We start from the raw sequence: 13925 nt of genomic DNA on the forward strand, positions 1-13925 counted from the left end.
ATTCAGTTTTGCTTGGAAGGAGTGCTAAACTGGTGCTATTTCCCCCATATTAATCTATATACTAATTACCAAGGTTTTATGTGAATGTTAAGCTTGGTCTGTTTTAATTGCAAATACAATACGTTTTGCAATTTATGTAAACTTGGTTCTTTGATGGATAACTTCAAAAGATTCTAAACCTGGCATGATATACTCTTTAGCCAGTCATATAATCAGGGCTGTGTTTCCTCTGTAATTAGTAAATAAATTTTAAAATTCCACAACAAACTTTGCATGAACATATTCTGAGTTGTGCAGCCTGTAGAACACGTGCAAAATAAATAAATTTGCATAACTTGTTCATTTGCATAGTCTATTTTGCTTCTCCTGGCCATGAGGGAAGGGCAAAGAGATAAGCTCTATCCTCTAATCACTGGAAATGTTATTCAGCCACATCTCAACTTCTGTGATTTCACTAGGCATTTCCCATACACCTTGAGGCGTCTATTTGCTAGGAACATGCTCTTTTTAAATGAAAGCTGAGAGTCACATGAAGGTGAATTCCCTCCCCTGCCAACCCCCTACTCCATTCTGTGCTTTTTCTGCAGTTGCATGGAATATATACAGCTCTACAGCTAATACACATTGTCTTGGTATACTGTGTTAGCATCAAGAAATCAAAAAGCCAATGATATGGAGCTATCCATCACAGGGGTACACAACCTTTTTGGCCCCATGGACAGTCTCTGCTGTTGGCTGGGGGGAGGGAGGCATGGGCCACACACACACTTCCTACCCTGCCCCTGTCACATCTCAGTGCACATGGATGGGGAGGTTTAAACCTCCCTGCCCACTGAGATCTAGGGTCACTGGGGGTGGTGGTGGAGGTGAAAGCCTCTCCCATCCCCCAGCGATTGCCACCAATATTGTTGTTTCTCTGCCATTACTGACTCACAGAAAGGAACAATGGTCTCAGAAACCAGCAGCTGGGGTCGGGTCCTCCTAGCTTTGAGAGCCGCACAGGGAATGGCTGAGGGCCACAAGTGGTGCACCCCAATCCAGCACATGATCAACTGAGCACATTTCCTCATACAGCAACAATATGATAATGACTGAGTGACAATTTTAGCCACATTAGCAGAAAATCTATTTGATAGGATGCCCAGTGAGCACAGCCGTAATGGATCATACCCAGTGCCTCCAGTGCAATAAGAAGGAAGACAAGGGCTGAAAATATGTTGACAAGCAAGCATGGACTCCTCTCTACAGCATCTAAAATACATTCTGAAGTACAAACTGTAGCATAATCTGAAAATGCAGCAGTGAGGAAGTTTTATTATGGTACATAACCACTGTTCCCTCATAGAAAAAGCAGATGAAATTATCTATAATATAACTCTTAGCTCTATTATTGACCCACACTCCCACCTCTCCTACAGGAAATATTTCTAAACATGCAATTCTTTGGTATTCATATTCTGTATTGGTAAATGTTAACCGGCTTCATTTCAAGCCCAAATCATGCTTTACATTAGGGATAGGAGAATGAGCGATGTTTGAGTTTGTTGACGTCTTGTTTCCCACCTTGAGGCTTGCCCCATTCTCACTCCTGAACGCAATCATCTTTTTCCCCTCAAAATGGAAAAGTGTACTTTTTTTTTTTTTAACACAAAATGTTCATAAGATTTGCAAACAGGAACAAACAGGGACAAAAATTCTTATACATCCCTAATTTAAATACCACCAGCTCTTAATCTGGGGGCTTAGTTCACAGAAGTTCCACATTTATCTGTTTTCCATTGTACATCCTCTTTCAAGTGATATGATCCTGTTCCATCCAAATTTGAAGAACTTGTTGGAGGAACATAATTATTTTTCTTAACATGCTGTTAATTTGACTGGCATTAATATTTTTCATTCAAAGTTATTTTCACTGTTTACCTCCCCCTCTATAAATGTCCCCTTCAAGGATCACTGCCTTGTGGCGAAGGGGCTTGCGTAACTCAGTGAAGCCATAAGCTATGCCGTGCAGGGCCACCCAAGATGGACAGGTCATGGCGGAGAGTTCTGACAAAACTCTCCACTGGAGAAGGAAATGGCAACCCACTCCAGTATTCTTGCCAAGAAAACCCCATGGAACGTATCACAAGGCTAAAAGAGATGACGCCGGAAGATGAGCCCCTCAGGTCGGAAGGTGTCCAATATACTACTGGGGAAGAGCAGAGGGAATTTCCAAGTAGTGCCAGAAAGAGTGAAGCGGCTGGGCCAAAGCCGAAAGGACACTCAGCTATGGATGTGTCTGGTGATGAAAAGAAAGTCCGATGCTGTAAAGTACAATATTGTTTAGGAACCTGGAATGTCAGATCAATGAATCAAGGTAAGCTGGAGGTGGTCAAACATGAGATGGCAAGACTGAACATCGACATCTTGGGAATCAGCGAACTAAAATGGACAAGCATGGGTGAATTCAATTCAGGTGACCATCGTATCTACTACTGTGGGCAAGAATCCCTTAGAAGAAATGGAGTAGCACTCATAGTCAACAAAAGGGTGGGAAAAGCAGTACTGGGGTACAATCTCAAAAACAAGAGAATGATCTCAGTACGAATCCAAGGCAAACCATTCAACATCACAGTAATTCAAGTCTATGCCCCAACCACTGATGCCAAAGAAGCTGAGGTTGATCAGTTCTATGAAGACCTACAACACCTTCTAGAACTAACACCAAAAACAGATGTCCTCTTCATCATAGGGGATTGGAATGCTAAAGTAGGAAGTCAAGAAATCACCGGGATAACAGGCAAGCATGAAGCAGGACAAAGGCTAATCGAGTTTTGCCAAGAGAACACGCTGATCATAGCAAACACTCTTTTCCAACAGCACAAGAGGCGAGTCTACACATGGACGTCACCAGATGGTCAATATCGAAATCAGATTGATTATGTGCTTTGCAGCCAAAGATGGAGAAGCTCCACTGCCTTGTTGTGGCGAAGGGGCTTGCATAACTCAGTGAAGCCATAAGCTATGCCGTGCAGGGCCACCCAAGATGGACAGGTCATGGCAGAGAGTTCTGACAAAATGTGGTCCACTGGAGAAGGAAATGGCAACCCACTCCAGTATTCTTGCCAAGAAAACCCCATGGAACGTATCACAAGGCTAAAAGAGATGACGCCGGAAGATGAGCCCCTCAGGTCGGAAGGTGTCCAATATGCTACTGGGGAAGAGCAGAGGGAATTTCCAAGTAGTGCCAGAAAGAGTGAAGCGGCTGGGCCAAAGCCGAAAGGACACTCAGCTATGGATGTGTCTGGTGATGAAAAGAAAATCCGATGCTGTGAAGAACAATATTATTTAGGAACCTGGAATGTCAGATCAATGAATCAAGGTAAGCTGGAGGTGGTCAAACATGAGATGGCAAGATTGAACATCAACATCTTGGGAATCAGCGAACTAAAATGGACAGGCATGGGCGAATTTAATTCAGGTGACCATCATATCTACTATTGCGGGCAAGAATCCCTTAGAAGAAATGGAGTAGCACTCATAGTCAACAAAAGGGTGGGAAAAGCAGTACTGGGGTACAATCTTAAAAACGATAGAATGATCTCAGTACGAATCCAAGGCAAACCATTCAACATCACAGTAATTCAAGTCTATGCCCCAACCACTGAGGCCGAAGAAGCTGAGGTTGATCGGTTCTATGAAGACCTACAACACCTTCTACAACTAACACCAAAAAAAGATGTCCTCTTCATCATAGGGGATTGGAATGCTAAAGTAGGAAGTCAAGAAATCACCGGGATAACAGGCAGGCATGGCCTTGGTGTACAAAATGAAGCAGGACAAAAGCTAATAGAGTTTTGCCAAGAGAACATACTGATCATAGCAAACACTCTTTTCCAACAGCACAAGAGGCGAGTCTACACATGGACGTCACCAGATGGTCAATATCGAAATCAGATTGATTATGTCCTTTGCAGCCAAAGATGGAGAAGCTCCATACAGTCAGTAAAAACAAGACCTGGAGCTGACTGTGGCTCAGATCATGAGCTGCTTCTTGCAAAATTTCGGCTTAAATTGAAGAACGTCGGGAAAACCACTAAACCGTTCAGGTATGACCTAAATCATATCCCTGATGAATATACAGTGGAGGTGAGGAATAGATTTCAGGGATGAGACCTGATAGACAGAGTGCCTGAGGAACTATGGACGGAGGTCCGTAACATTGTTCAGGAGGCAGCAACGAAATCCGTCCCAAAGAAAAAGAAATGCAAGAAAGCCAAGTGGCTGTCTGATGAGGCTTTACAAGTAGCTCATGAAAGAAGGGAAGCGAAAAGCAAGGGAGAAAGGGCAAGATATACCCAACTGAATGCAGAGTTCCAGAGAATAGCAAGGAGAGACAAGAAGGCTTTCTTAAATGAACAATGCAAAGAAATCGAGGAAAACAACAGAATGGGAGAGACTAGAGATCTCTTCAAGAAAACTGGAGATCTCAAGGGAACGTTTTGTGCAAAGACGGGCATGATAAAGGACAAAGAAGGCAGGGACCTAACAGAAGCAGATGAGATTAAGAAGAGGTGGAAAGAATACACAGAAGAACTATACAGGAAAGATCTGAATGTCCCTGATAGCCATGATAGTGCGGTCACTGAACTTGAGCCGGACATCCTAGAGAGTGAAGTCAAGTGGGCCTTAGGAAGCATTAGTAACAACAAAGCTAGCGGAGATGACAGTATTCCAGCCGAGCTATTTAAAATCCTAAAAGATGATGCTGTTAAAGTGCTGCATTCAATATGCCAACAAATCTGGAACACTCAACAGTGGCCACAAGACTGGAAAAGGTCAGTTTACATTCCAATTCCAAAGAAGGGCAACGCCAAAGAGTGTTCAAACTACCGCACAATTGCGCTCATTTCACATGCCAGCAAGGTGATGCTCAAAATCCTACAAGCTAGGCTTCAGCAGTATGCGAACCGAGAACTACCGGAAGTACAAGCTGGGTTTCGAAGAGGCAGAGGAACTAGAGATCAAATCGCCAACATTCGCTGCATCATGGAGAAAGCAAGAGAATTCCAGAAAAACGTCTATTTCTGCTTCATTGACTACGCTAAAGCCTTTGATTGTGTGGATCACAACAAACTGTGGCAAATTCTTAAAGTGATGGGAGTACCAGACCACCTTACCTGTCTCCTGAGAAACCTGTACGAGGGTCAAGAAGCAACAGTAAGAACCAGACATGGAACAACCGATTGGTTCAAAATTGGGAAAGGGGTACGACAAGGCTGCATATTGTCACCCTGCTTATTTAACTTATATGCAGAGTACATCATGAGAAATGCCGGGTTGGATGAATCAGAGGTCGGAATTAAGATTGCCGGGAGAATTATCAACAACCTCCGATATGCAGACGATACCACCCTAATGGCAGAAAGCGAAGAGGATCTCAAGAGCCTCTTGTTGAGGGTGAAAGAGGAGAGTACAAAAGCTGGTTTGAAATTCAACATTAAAAAAACTAAGATCATGTCATCTGGCCCTATCACTTCCTGGCATATAGAAGGGGAAGAAATGGAAGCAGTGACAGATTTTACTTTCTTGGGCTCCAAGATCACCGCAGACGGTGACTGTAGCCATGAAATTAAAAGACGCTTGCTCCTTGGGAGGAAAGCTATGGCCAACCTAGACAGCATAGCAAGAAGCAGAGACATCACCTTGCCGACAAAGGTCCGTCTAATCAAAGCTATGGTTTTCCCAGTAGTAATGTATGGCTGTGAGAGCTGGACTATAAGGAAGGCTGAGCGACGAAGAATTGATGCTTTCGAACTGTGGTGCTGGAGAAGACTCTTACGAGTCCCCTGGACTGCAAGGAGGTCCAATCAGTCCATCCTAAAGGAAATCAACCCTGACTGCTCATTGGAAGGACAGATAATGAAGCTGAAGCTCCAATATTTTGGCCACCTAATGTGAAGAGAAAACTCCCTGGAAAAGACCCTGATGCTGGGAAAGACTGAAGGCAAAAGGAGAAGGGGACGGCAGAGGATGAGATGGCTAGATAGCATCACGGATGCAATGAATATGAACTTGAGCATGCTCCGGGAGAGAGCGCAGGACAGGAAGGCCTGGCGTGCTATGGTCCATGGGGTCACGAAGAGTCGGACACGACTGAACGACTGAACAACAACAACAACAACAACAAGACTGTATATTGTCACCCTGCTTATTTAATTTATATGCAGAGTACATCATGAGAAATGCCGGGTTGGATGAATCACAGGTCGGAATCAAGATTGCCGGGAGAATTATCAACAACCTCAGATACGCAGACGATACCACCCTAATGGCAGAAAGCGAAGAGGATCTCAAGAGCCTCTTGTTGAGGGTGAAAGAGGAGAGTGCAAAAGCTGGTTTGAAACTCAACATTAAAAAAACGAAGATCATGGCATCTGGCTCCATCACTTCCTGGCATACACTTCCTGGCATATGGAAGGGGAAGAAATGGAAGCTGTGACAGATTTTATTTTCTTGGGCTCCAAGATCAATGCAGATGGTGACTGTAGCCATGAAATTAAAAGACGCTTGCTCCTTGGGAGGAAAGCTATGGCAAACCTAGACAGCATAGTAAGAAGCAGAGACATCACCTTGCCTACAAAGATTGGTATAATCAAAGCTATGGTCCCAGTAGCAACGTATGGCTTTGAGAGCTGGACTATAAGGAAGGCTGAGCGCCGAAGAATTGATGCCTTCGAACTGTGGTGCTGGAGAAGACTCTTACGAGTCCCCTGCAAGGAGGTAAAATCAGTCAATCCTAAAGGAAATCAACCCTGACTGCTCATTGGAAGGACAGATACTGAAGCTGAAGCTCAAATATTTTGGCCACCTAATGCGAAGAGGAAAAGACCCTGATGCTGGGAAAGACTGAAGGCAAAAGGAGAAGGGGATGGCAGATGATGAGATGGCTAGATAGCATCACTGATGCAATGAATATGAATTTGAGCACACTCAGGGAAAGAGCAGAGGACAGGAAGGCCTGGCGTGCTATGGTCCATGGGGTCACGAAGAGTCGGACACAACTTAATGACTGAACAACAACAACAACAACTATAAATGTACATAGAACTACAAGTATGTATTCTCCATTTATTCAGTAGATTTTGAGTCCATTTATATACTAGCATTTTACTGCAGATTCTACCTTAGGTTTCATTACATATTTGCACCTGAAGTGTGGTGAAAACCACCTTAGCTCTAATCAGAATAGTTAACCAACCATGCTAAGACAACTCACCTCAAGAAGTTTGGCCATTTGTAAGGGCTTGTTATTTTCAGTGTAGATTATGAGTGAAGTGAAATCCAGGTGTTTTACAAAGATTTCATAAAGCTAACACATGAGCTATCTGAAGTGAAAATCCCTCCTCTTTATAGCACAGGCATGAGAGAACTGAGATTGCTCAAACACACATGGGAGACATTGTTCTTCCTAATATTTCTGTTGTCTATCTGCACAAAAATATTTTTTTTCCATAGAAAATCTTATGTTCTCCCCCTTTGCTTCTTATTCTGTGACCTTGTACGGTGTGAGTCAATCATTAACTAGAGAGAAACCAGAGGTGAATGCAATGGAATATGTTCTCATGTTTTTATTTACATCCATAAAGCAGACAGGAATATTGCCTTGTGGGCCAAACTAGACCTAACATGTGATTGGCTCTTCTGATATATTTTTATTTACTTAAGAGCAGTTTGGGAATGGCATATTGATAGGGAGAAGGTGTTTAATCTTGGCACCATTTCTTTAATTTAAATAATTCTTTAATTTCTTTGAAGCAGACATTGGCCATGGAAGATGGGGAAAAAAGTATTTTAGCTGTATTTTCCCACTCCCTGATGAGTAGTAGTTGTACTTCAGGGTAGCTGTGGTGGTAATTCAAATCAGAAAAATGGCACTATAGAAAAATCGGCACTATAGCCTGATCTTGTTTCTTGCAGCTGCCTTTAAGCAGTGAAAAAGGCACTGGGAGATCATATCATGGATATACACACCACATCTAGCTTGGCCCTTAGCCAAAGGAAAAAAGTGCATGAATCTGGAAGCAATTTTCACCAGTAGGTGGTACCTTATTTCTTGTTTTTCAGCAAAATTGTGCTCGGTAACATAATCAACTATGACCCTAGACCCTAGTTTTACAAATTAGTTCACAAACAGGAAGGTCATAGTGAGAAACAGGACTGAAACTTTTTTACACCCACTGGCCACTGCTAATTATTCTAAAGTTATTGAGTAAATGTCTTAGAAATCAACTAGAGACTGCTGTTCTCCAGTAGCTGAATTTGTACCTCAAGTGGTAACACACATCCTTGATTTCTGAAGGATTTTTTGTGTGAAAATAAACTCCCACTAACCCTATTGCTACTGATCCATATTTAGTGTCTAAATAAAGTGGAAAGGTCAACAGACACAACATGATTTGCAGTCAGGTGGGTAAGGTAAAGCCAAACAGAATAAGTGACATTAAGTAGGATTTGAGAAGTTTTAAAAGGAGATGGTGTTTACTTAGTGGATAAAGAGAAAGCTTTTCTAGAGGCAGCTTGGCTGTTTGCTCAGAGGTAAGTCCCACTGAAAGTCAAAAGGACTTACTCATGGGTAAATGTATATAGGATTCCAGTCTAAGAAGATCAAGAGCGGGGATGAGGCAGGGTCACTCTTTTCTGTATTATTTTTACAAATAATATATACCATTTTCTGTTAAAGAATTCCAAATTATGATTCTCATCAGCCCAAAGTTCAGGAGAAGAAAATAGTCCTAAGGACATGCACAATTGACTATCTTCTTTTTAGTAATACAGGGCCTCTTCTGATGTAACTGTCACTTGGCAGTTATAGGATAAAATTAATGCTATTCTTGCATAAATATGGAAAATAATTCTGTAACTGGCTATCTATGTAACTTTTGAACAAATTAATATGTAAACAGGACCTGATGTGACTGTCACACATGTATGCATTCATGCAATCCTTTGAAGGGTCAACTCATGTGTGTCAAGTGTTACACCAGAACAAGCCTGCAAAGATCAGAAAGTAGATCACTGAAGCATGTAATGTAAAGATGTTTTTACACTTCTGATCTTGAAAGCTAAGCAGGGTCAGCCCTGGTTAGTACTTGGATGGGAGACTGCCTGGGAATCAGGCTTCCTGCATTGAGCAGGGGGTTGGACTCGATGGTCTTGTAGGCCCCTTCCAACTCCATGATTCTATGATTCACTTACATGTTTTGGGGTGTTTTTTTCCCTTATGTCTTCAGTGTATATAAACCACATATTGTCTGGAATGGGCATTTGATTAAGAACTGGTTCTCTTCTACTTTCTATCCAGACACCAGGCCAAAAGGTAAGACCTTGTTCACACAATTAAACAACCCACAGTTTGCTAACCATAGGGTGTTTTGGAGCATGCAGGAACAAGACAGTGTGCTGGTTCCAGCTTACTGTCCCGCTTCAAATGTGCTAAATGTGTTGTTCTCTGTGATGTGTGAACCCAGAACTCTGGGCTGTTGAGGAAAAAAGAATCCAGAGTTAGAACCCATGGTTTTTTATTGGGTTTTAACTCTGGGTTGCTTCTCCCTCAACAATCAGAGTTCCGAGTTCACAAGTCACAGAGAGCACGAGAAGCAGGTGAGCAGCTGGGAACCAGCATGCTCATTCCCAAACAACTCATGGGTTGTTTAATCATGTGAACCAGGTGTTTGTGCCATCTGTGGAAACACCTCCAACCTATAATCCTAAAGTATGGATAAGTAGCTTTTCAAAGGAACTGTAGGCAAATGGTAATAGATGAGATCACAACTCTACTGCACCCCCTTGCTAGTGTGTATGTGTGTGTGCATGAGAGAGAGGGAAGGAAAAAGGACATGGAGCACAGTACTTTTCTTAAGGATTAGAAATACCTTTTTTTTGTACTTTGAGAACAAGCAGAGAAATTTACCCACCTCTTGTGCAATATCCTACCTATGAAACATTATGCTATCTCAGATTTCTTTTCAAATGCATCATAGACTAATCAATTGCCAACAGAGCCTCCAATTATTTATTTACACCAAATTGTGCACAACTTTCCAATACTGATTGCCTTAGGTGCAATTAAATTAATAGCCCTGGCTCTCCATTTTCTTTTCTTTAAATCCTGGCACCCGCTTAGCTTAACATCCAGGAAAAAGAAATGCTTCCCTTGACATATTCTTAAGGAAGTCTTAGTTAGTTAGTTAGTTAGTTAGTTAGTTAGTTATATAGACGAAGCTCTCATGTCTTCTCAGAAGTATGGGAACAACAGGACTTCAACCACCTCTTCTGATGTGTGAATTCTCTCGTAGAAACTACGAAACTCAGGCATTGCTCTTGTGGATGTCTTCTATCTAAACAACAAATGGGTGAAATATAAGGTAGTGACAGTTTCCCCCCCCCCAAACTTCTTCCTTCAGATCTTTTGAAGTTTCCTCATTAAACTTTTATATTATTTTTATCTTCATGGCAACTCCTAAAATGATAGTTCCTATAATATAAATGGATACTGCACATTATAAAAAAATGGGATGTATTTTCCCTTGCTTTCTATAGCCAAATTCAAGATAGAAGCCTATAGGCAATAAGGATTTGGGAACAGGTTGGTAATAGTTTCAAAGGGGCCACTAGGGTAATTTTTTTAGCCTTCTGATTTTAAGCCGAATAGTACCTCCATATTATAATTTAAACCATGAGCACTGCAGGGTCAGAGATCTGTCTCTTTGTCCTTTAGATTTTATAAATTCAGATAAGTATATATCTGTAACACCCACCTGAGTACTGTGAATAGTATGCAATATAATTATAAACTAATGCACAGGCATACTTTCATGGGCTATCATGGTCCAGAGAATTGTTCTGAGGAACATGATGTAGTTTCACTTGTTACTGGTGACTCAAGTATCATGTTGAACATTTATGTATGATTCTACATGACAAGATAGGTTAATTGATTTATTTTGTCCCTACCCTCCCCACAAACAGTTCAGATCAAATATTTTTCAGTCAGTGTCATGTTTAGATATTTGTAATTTCAGTTTCAAGGACACCTTGAATAGTACTGTTTGAAGTGCTGGACAAGTGTCCAATGTGTGGCATCAATTTAGGTAAGAAGAGACGGGTTTGGGCAGCAGGATGATGACATGACACTGGCAGTAGGGTTCATGACACGACACTGTTCAGTCCATGGAGCCCAGTTTAACTCTGTTGTTCATCGCCTCTGTTCTGCCTCCCTAGCATATGTATTTTTGTAGATGAAGCAAAACAGATGTTTCTAGAGAGATCAAAGTAAAATGGTTAGCATTTTATAAAAATCCTTCCTTTATTCCATAAATATACTCCAAAGAAAACAGCGTCTTCACTTCACACTCTCTCTGTAGAGGTCCATTGTCCAGTCATGCTTGTTGTTGTTGTTGTTCAGTCGTTCAGTCGTGTCCGACTCTTCGTGACCCCATGGACCATAGCACGCCAGGCCTTCCTGTCCTGCGCTCTCTCCCGGAGCGTGCTCAAGTTCATATTCATTGCATCCGTGATGCTATCTAGCCATCTCATCCTCTGCCGTCCCCTTCTCCTTTTGCCTTCAGTCTTTCCCAGCATCAGGGTCTTTTCCAGGGAGTTTTCTCTTCGCATTAGGTGGCCAAAATACTGGAGCTTCAGCTTCATTATCTGTCCTTCCAATGAGCACTCAGGGTTGATTTCCTTTAGGATGGACTGATTGGACCTCCTTGCAGTCCAGGGGACTCGTAAGAGTCTTCTCCAGCACCACAGTTCGAAAGCATCAATTCTTCGTCGCTCAGCCTTCCTTATAGTCCAGCTCTCACAGCCATACATTACTACTGGGAAAACCATAGCTTTGATTAGACGGACCTTTGTCGGCAAGGTGATGTCTCTGCTTCTTACTATGCTGTCTAGGTTGGCCATAGCTTTCCTCCCAAGGAGCAAGCGTCTTTTAATTTCATGGCTACAGTCACCGTCTGCGGTGATCTTGGAGCCCAAGAAAGTAAAATCTGTCACTGCTTCCATTTCTTCCCCTTCTATATGCCAGGAAGTGATAGGGCCAGATGACATGATCTTAGTTTTTTTAATGTTGAGTTTCAAACCAGCTTTTGCACTCTCCTCTTTCACCCTCAACAAGAGGCTCTTGAGATCCTCTTCGCTTTCTGCCATTAGGGTGGTATCGTCTGCATATCGGAGGTTGTTGATAATTCTCCTGGCAATCTTAATTCCGACCTCTGATTCATCCAACCCGGCATTTCTCATGATGTACTCTGCATATAAGTTAAATAAGCAGGGTGACAATATGCAGCCTTGTCGTACTCCTTTCCCAATTTTGAACCAATCGGTTGTTCCATGTCTGGTTCTTATTGTTGCTTCTTGACCCTCGTACAGGTTTCTCAGGAGACAGGTAAGGTGGTCTGGTACTCCCATCACTTTAAGAATTTGCCACAGTTTGTTGTGATCCACACAATCAAAGGCTTTAGCGTAGTCAATGAAGCAGAAATAGACGTTTTTCTGGAATTCTCTTGCTTTCTCCATGATGCAGCGAATGTTGGCGATATGATCTCTAGTTCCTCTGCCTCTTCGAAACCCAGCTTGTACTTCCGGTAGTTCTCGGTTCGCATACTGCTGAAGCCTAGCTTGTAGGATTTTGAGCATCACCTTGCTGGCATGTGAAATGAGCGCAATTGTGCGGTAGTTTGAACCCAGTCATGCTAATCCATGCTAAATAGATACAAAGTGTTCACTCTCCTTTGCCCTTCTTAAGCTAGGCAAACTAAGATGCCAATCTCCTCTCAAATTACTGGATTTTTGTATTCTGTTTCTTTGTGTATTACATGTCATCTCTCTGTCTGACCATTTCCTACAATTGGTGGTGTTATCTTATAATTTAGTAGGTTGCATTAATAAAGCCTTTAAGACTCAAATCCAATACACACTTATACATGCATATGTAGGTCTGGCCCTGTAAGCTGCCTGGATGGCAGACCTTGTGAGAAATCAGATACAAGCTGCTCTATACTCCTCAGAGGTAGCATGGAATATAGGTGTATATATAATGGATATTCAAGCAAAAGGACCTATAAAATGCCCCCAAATTAAAGTGCAGAAATTTAAATTAACATTCTGTGAAGACGATACATTATTATTTTTCTCTAACCCAAAGATCCACTTCCTGCATATTGAAACTGACAAAATTTGGTGAATTGTCTGGATATCATGGTGTGTGTATCGCTGAGATTTAGAAGAGATCTCTAGTTCTATAGCAAAGGGTTAGCCTCTTAAATGTACAACACATTCTATCAAAAACCTAGGCCTTCTTGTGCTGAGGTACAATATTAGAGAATATGGTATAAATATGAGCTGAAGAAATAAGTTTCCCTTAGCTTAAGTTTGTGGAGGAAAATAAATACCTCAAAATGAATGTTATAAATCTATAAATCTATCTATGTTCTCAGGGGCATTCCAATACACATAACACACAGTTACTTAAAAAAAAAATTGATAATGGATTGAATCCAAAGAACCGTGGTAGAAGGACATGTAAGCGGCATCCCCCTAGGGGTCAGTAATGACTCGGTGCTTGCACAGGAGGAACCTTTCCTTTCCTTTCCTTTCCTTTCCTTTCCTTTCCTTTCCTTTCCTTTCCTTTCCTTTTGAACACTTGCACAAGAGCTAGAGGAAGACATGTTGCAGTGTAATGCCATATCCTGCAACCTATTACAGTATAAAAACTGTGGATAAATAAAATACAAGCTGTATACAGTATAACAGGCTATTAAAAGACCTTGATCATGAACATGTGCAAAGTCTTACACTTGCAAAAGGAGAAGAACTCCTCTAGATGGGAGGGGGGCACTTTTCTAATGCATCTTTTGCTAATTTAGAAACAGCCCTTAAAT

At 41.8% G+C, this 13925-nt stretch overlaps 1 protein-coding gene across 1 annotated transcript in view; it reads right to left on the reverse strand.

Annotated features, from left to right (window-relative positions):
* Window positions 1–13925, reverse strand: part of NCKAP5 (NCK associated protein 5) — a 904891-nt gene that overhangs the window by 135869 nt on the left and 755097 nt on the right. The gene's annotated exons all lie outside the window — the stretch shown is intronic.

The sequence above is a fragment of the Heloderma suspectum genome, chromosome 1 (assembly GCF_057233095.1).
Source record: "Heloderma suspectum isolate Gila_16-S chromosome 1, 16-S_ref, whole genome shotgun sequence".
NCBI lineage: Eukaryota > Metazoa > Chordata > Lepidosauria > Squamata > Helodermatidae > Heloderma > Heloderma suspectum.